The following is a 5,876-nucleotide window of genomic DNA, read 5'->3' on the forward strand; positions in this document are numbered from 1 at the left end:
GATGACTCAACGGTTCCTGGGCTTCGTGACCCTGATGCCACTGTTCCATTTCAGAGCCTCAGTAAATAAGAGTCATCACCCCACGTTCACACCAGTCCTCGTCCCTGGGGAGGCTGTCAGGTCCCACGCAGAATTTCATCCTAGTGATAGCAACTTAGGAACTGGAATCTCTAGGGGTTGTTGTTGTTGTTGTTGTTCTCTCTCTCTCTCTCTCTCTCTCTCTCTCTCTCTCTCTCTGTGTGTGTGTGTGTGTGTGTGTGTGTGTGTGTGTGTGTGTGAGAGAGAGAGAGAGAGAGAGAGAGAGAGAGAGAGAGAAAGAGAGAGAAGGAGAGGGAGGTGGAGAGGGGGGAGAGAGAAAGAGAGAGAGAGAGAGAGAGAGAGAGAGAGAGAGAGAGAGAGAGAAGGAAGGAAGGAAACAATTCAGACAGATATAACTTTTAACAAATGCAATCACCATTACCTGGAGGTGGGGAAATAAATCACTTATCAGTCAAAATTTTGTCAGCCGGAGCCTATTTAAATGGGAAAATATCGACCTTTAATTCTTAAAGGACGCTCCATTTTTTAGGTATGTGTATATGTCCGTGGATCTATGGATGGATTTGTGCACATGGGTGGGGGTTCCTGTGTGGTTACAGATGTCATCTCTTGGATCTGGAGTTATAGGGGTTGTGAGCCACTCAGTACGGGTGCAGGGAAGCAAGCTTGGGTCTTTTGGGAAACAAACATGGGTATATGCTCTTAATCACTGAGCCAACTTTCTAGTCACTACCCTTTAATTGTTTAATGGATATCGCTTAACTATTTGTTTTAAAGTAATAGTATTAAGTCTAGAAAATGCAAAGACAATTATAAATTCTTTCACTTCTTTGATGGAAAACATGAGGCAGGAAGAGGCAAATAATTTGTTCAATGACATGATTCCCGTTTTCTTTTGTAATAATGCACCATTGACTAAGTCAGAAGGATACCGTTATGTACGTTTTGTGAATAAGCTCATGGATCTTTTATGTGAATCAGTGAAATCCACACCAAACTCTAGGTCTTTCTTGAGGGAAACCTCCTGCCTGCCCTATTCTTAGGTCTGGCGGCTGATGGAGCAAACAGGCATGAGCTGCCCATGTCAACAGGGCAGTGGGGAGCAATGCTGTCCCGCCACACAAAGAGAAACTGCAGACCAAAAAAGAAGGATTCTTCCTGGATCAAGCCTTCCTGGAAAATTCCACTTTAATCCTTGAATCAAAGGAAAAAAAAAAAAAACCGCTGGAGCCTGGCCCAGCCTTTAAGTACAGCAGCTCTTACCCAGGGCATCTTGAGATCCCTGCAGGTAGGAGCTGTGGAGTCAGTCAGCTGATAAACTAGGTCTTGCTTCAAAGGAGTGCAGTGCCAGCCCTGGTGATTTCTTGGTTCTTCCAGGACTTAGGGAGGGCTTTGAGGAAGAGAAAAGACAAAAGTGCTGAACTTGGAACTATTCTGGGGCTAAGCAGCACATGAAGAACAAAGGAGGAGTGCCCAGTCTGCTCTACAAACTCCCAGTCTCTTCTACAACCCCCAGTCTCTTCTACAACCCCCTAGTCTGTTCTACAATCCTCCGTCTGTTTGTTCTACAACCCCCCAGTCTGCTCTACAACCCCCAGTCTCTTCTACAACCCCCTAGTCTGTTCTACAATCCTCCGTCTGTCTGTTCTATAACCCCCAGTCTGCTCTACAACCTCAGAACGTATGTGGCTTCCTTTTCTATTTGTGCTACATTTTAAAAAGTGAATTCGTGGGGTAGGCGCACATGTGGACGGTAGAGGACAGCATGTGGATGTTGGTTTCTCCTTCCACTGTTGTGTGTATTCCAAGTTTCGAACTCAGACCCTCAAGAATGGAGGCAATGCCTTTGCTCACTGAGCCACCTCACTGTCCCCAAACCTGCAGCTTCTCGCTTTAGTAGTTTCCATTCAGAGAAGTCCAGAAGGTCCCCACACCCTCAGTTATACCATTTTTCTGAGCATCCCAGACAACTACACACATTTAAGCAGAGGCTGCCATGCAAGGATGACTAGAAATCCTGCTCATTGTTTTCTTTCTTTTCAGCACTTCCTGACCTTTCCCCTAGTGGGCAGAAATATTCACTTTGTCTGTAGAAGAATTCCTGTTGTTATGACTGGAGGGCAGGGAGAAAGAAGTTTTGTTTTGTTTTGTTTTGTTTCTTTCACAATGTTTATTTCCAAGCAGATTCCAAACAAAAGGCAGATCAGGAGTTTAGGCTAAGACAGAGATCTGCAGGCAGGGAGGACTGCCATGGTCTAGCTGGCTCCTGTCAGGAGCATGAGTCTACACTTATTTCTCTCCTCACAGCTGCACAGGGAAGCACTCCAGTGGCAGGTCACCACATATCTGCACAGATGACTTTCCCTCCGCTGGAAAATTCTGAGCCCATCATTACTGTTCCTTTTTCCATAGTCATAGATGTTTCCAGAGCCTGCTTTCCACCTCTGGAAAGGGAAGGCTGGTCTTTGACCCTCTGAGGGTAGCAAGAATGAAGAAATCTAGCAGTAGGAGGGGAGTGGAGTCCTGTGGGAAAGGAAGACGTCAATGCCTAGCCTGGCAAATAGTATATCCAAATGACAACCAAAAGGATTGGATTCCAGGCTTAGTGAGAGACCTTGTCTTGAGAGAGAGAGAGAGAGAAAGAGAGAGAGAGCACAATAGAAGACAACTTTTGTGTGTGGATTGGTGGATTGCTGCCCTCGACACACATATGAACGGGGGAGGGGCACACATGTGCACATATGAGCACTCCAATAAAAAAACAGAGATGAAAGGACACAACAAAAAGAAACACACATACCTTAGTAAATACTCAAGGATTCTGCAAAGATGCTTGCTAAGTGAGTTGGGATCCAGGGGTGCCACGGGGGAGCCCGTGGCAGAGCAGCGCTGTGTACCTATCAACCATTCCCTCGTTTGATCTTTACAACGACTCAGTGGAATCTCTGGGCACGGCATGGACAAGGGAGCATTTGGGGTGCTTCTGACCTTGACCATTTGGCTGTACTATCTCACGACCCCACATGCTTAAGAGAGAACAAACAAGAGACACATCCTTGAATATCCTATTGCCTGAACTATAGCTGTCCTTCCGACACGTTCTATTTTGAAGAACTAGGAGAGCGACATTTTTCAACTGGAACTTGAAAATCTTCAAAAAGCTAGGTGCATTTCCCCTATTCTGTGTGCTAAAATAAAATAAAAAAAAAAAACAGAAATCTATGAATAGGAGTGGTTTAAGACTGTGTTTCTAAGTCGGGTAGTGGTGATACACACCTTTAATCTCAGCACTTGGGAGGCAGAGGCAGGCAGATTTCTGAATTTGATGTCAGCCTGGTCTACAAAGTAAATTCCAGGACAGCCAGGGCTACACAGAGGAATCCTGTCTCAAAACAACAACAATAAAAACAAAAAAAACAAACAAACAAACAAACAAAAAAAAAAAAAAAAACCCAAAACCTGTGTTTCTGAAGTTGGCTAATACGCTTATTTAACGCATATTTATGCGTGGTAAATTCTCCTTGTCCAATCAAATAAAAACTTGAGACTTAGGAATGATCTCTTGAGGAACCGCCAACGGCCTTGCTTGGGACTTAACTCCCTTTGAGGACATAAGGGTGACATTAGTTACTTTTTCACTCAGTACCGTGACGAGATGAATGACTGACAGACAGATGCCGCTTTACGGAAGGAACAATTTCTTTTGGCTCGGTTTCCGGGCATTTCAATCCATCATAGCCCAGAAGGCATGGTAGGGTGGCTCTCTCTGAGGCAAGGGGAACATGGAGAAAGTTCTGTTCACGGGCATCCAGGAGGAAGACGGCAGAACCTGAATCACTGGCTGGGCGGAACCTTCAAAGGCCACTCCCACCCCTGATGGGACCTGCCTCTACCACCCAAGCCCCACCTCCTAATAGCTGCACTCTCTCTCCAAATAGCGTTGCTGTCTGGGAGCACGCTTTCAAAACAAGAGCCTGTGCAGGCTTTTCAAATTCTAACCTTAACAGGAGACCCAAACCTTATCCTTATAGGGAATTGACCTCTGCTCCTTCCTCGGGGAACCCCAAGAAATCCTGAGGTGCAGTTGCCTGTGAAGAGATTTAAGAATGAACGGTTAAACCCTTTATTGGCGATCAAGTCCTCCCCTATCCAGGGGGGGTTGCTGGACAATTCCCTTTCCATCCTGTTATGACTGGTTTTGATGATCATCAACTGGACAGGCTCTAGAACCGCGGTGGAGACTAGCCTCTAGGCATGCTTGTGAGGGATTCTCTAGACCAGGTGAAGTGAGAAGGGAAGGCCCACCCTAAAAGTGTGTGGCACCATTCTCTTAGCTGGAGTATCAGACTGAATAAAAAAGGGAAAGCCAGCTGAGCAGCAGCCATCTTGCCCTTTGCTCCCTAACTGCAGACACAATCCTGGCAGCTTCGCGGCCATGATTGACTGTCCCCCTCGTACTGTGGGGTTAGACAAGCCCTTCCTTCCTCACGACCCTTTGGTCAACGGTATTTTTCATCACAGCAACGAAAAAAATCACTAAGATAGCAGACCATAAACAAGGACAGAAGTTCTCCTATGACCCCCTAAGACAATACAGCTGACCCCTCGTTTCAATACCGTTAATGTAACACAATGAATGATCTAAGCAAATTGACAGAGTCTCGAGGTTAGTCTGATTTTAGGAGGCTCAGGGTGTTTTCAAATTAGGACCTCCAATTCAGCTTTCCCTGTGCCTGTAAAGCAACAGATTTCTGCACCATTTAAAAGAAGAAAAAAAAAGTTAGTGTGCGCTGCCAACAGCTGGCTGACAACCCCAAGCACTGGGTAAGCTGGCGCGGTTCCAGATTTTGCATAAGGAGTTCATTTTGGGTTAGTCAAAAAGAGGGAAGGAGTTGGCCCAGATCCTGTTGCACAAATTCAGGAACAAGGAGTTGTGATTCTCTTTAGAAATCGCTGGAAGGTGGCTCTCAGGTCTATTTGCCAAAGCACAGTTGGATGTCCATTTGTTTCCCTGTTAGACGCAAGAAGCTCAGAAGTGCCGTCCGCTGAAGCTCCGTACACCGTCCAGGATTCCCCTCTGACAAGCCACCAGCTGATGCAGCTGTGAAACTCCATGAGGCTAATTCCTTCTCTCTCTAACTTTCTTATAAAGATCTATTGTTTCTGCAGAGCCAGTTACTAAGCTTCTTTTTCTTCCGTCTCATAAATCTGATTCTTCTTAGCCCGAGGCTCCATTTACGGTAAAGGATTCACCTAGTCTGTTAGAGGATGAAAAGCGCTTACGTCCATAAGACATAAGCTTCCTGTTTCAAAACGGAAATCGCCGTTTCCTACTTTCAGAGTGACGCGTAAATTAATGTCGTCGCCATTGTTGTTGTTTGTTGCTGTTGTTATTGTTGTTGTTGTTGTTGTTACTAAGACAATGCAGAAAGATGTAAGGGACATAAAACTTTAACCAAAATCTCACTCCTAGGGAAAACTAAGAACCACTAATATTTAAATCTGTTTTCAGACTTTTAAGTTTTATCTTAGAAAAAAATGATTTAAATTGTTTAGCAATCTAAATTTTTTCTAAGTATAAAGTTGGATATTTTCCCATAGAGTGTGATTTCTCAGCATCCCTGATTTTGAAAAGTGGAGAGATAGGATGCATAATCATGTCCTGGATTAGCTAAACTACTATGATTGTCTACTATGAATAATTTTGAAATGAATCCCTGTTGTATATTTGTCAAGTTATCTCTTGTATTAATAATCACCTTGTGTGCATTTGTTAGGGGCGGGGGTGGTGTATGTACAATATTTGTGTGTGCAAGTTCAAGCACTCATCTACTATG

The sequence above is a fragment of the Mus musculus genome, chromosome 10 (assembly GCF_000001635.26).
Source record: "Mus musculus strain C57BL/6J chromosome 10, GRCm38.p6 C57BL/6J".
Classification (NCBI taxonomy): domain Eukaryota; kingdom Metazoa; phylum Chordata; class Mammalia; order Rodentia; family Muridae; genus Mus; species Mus musculus.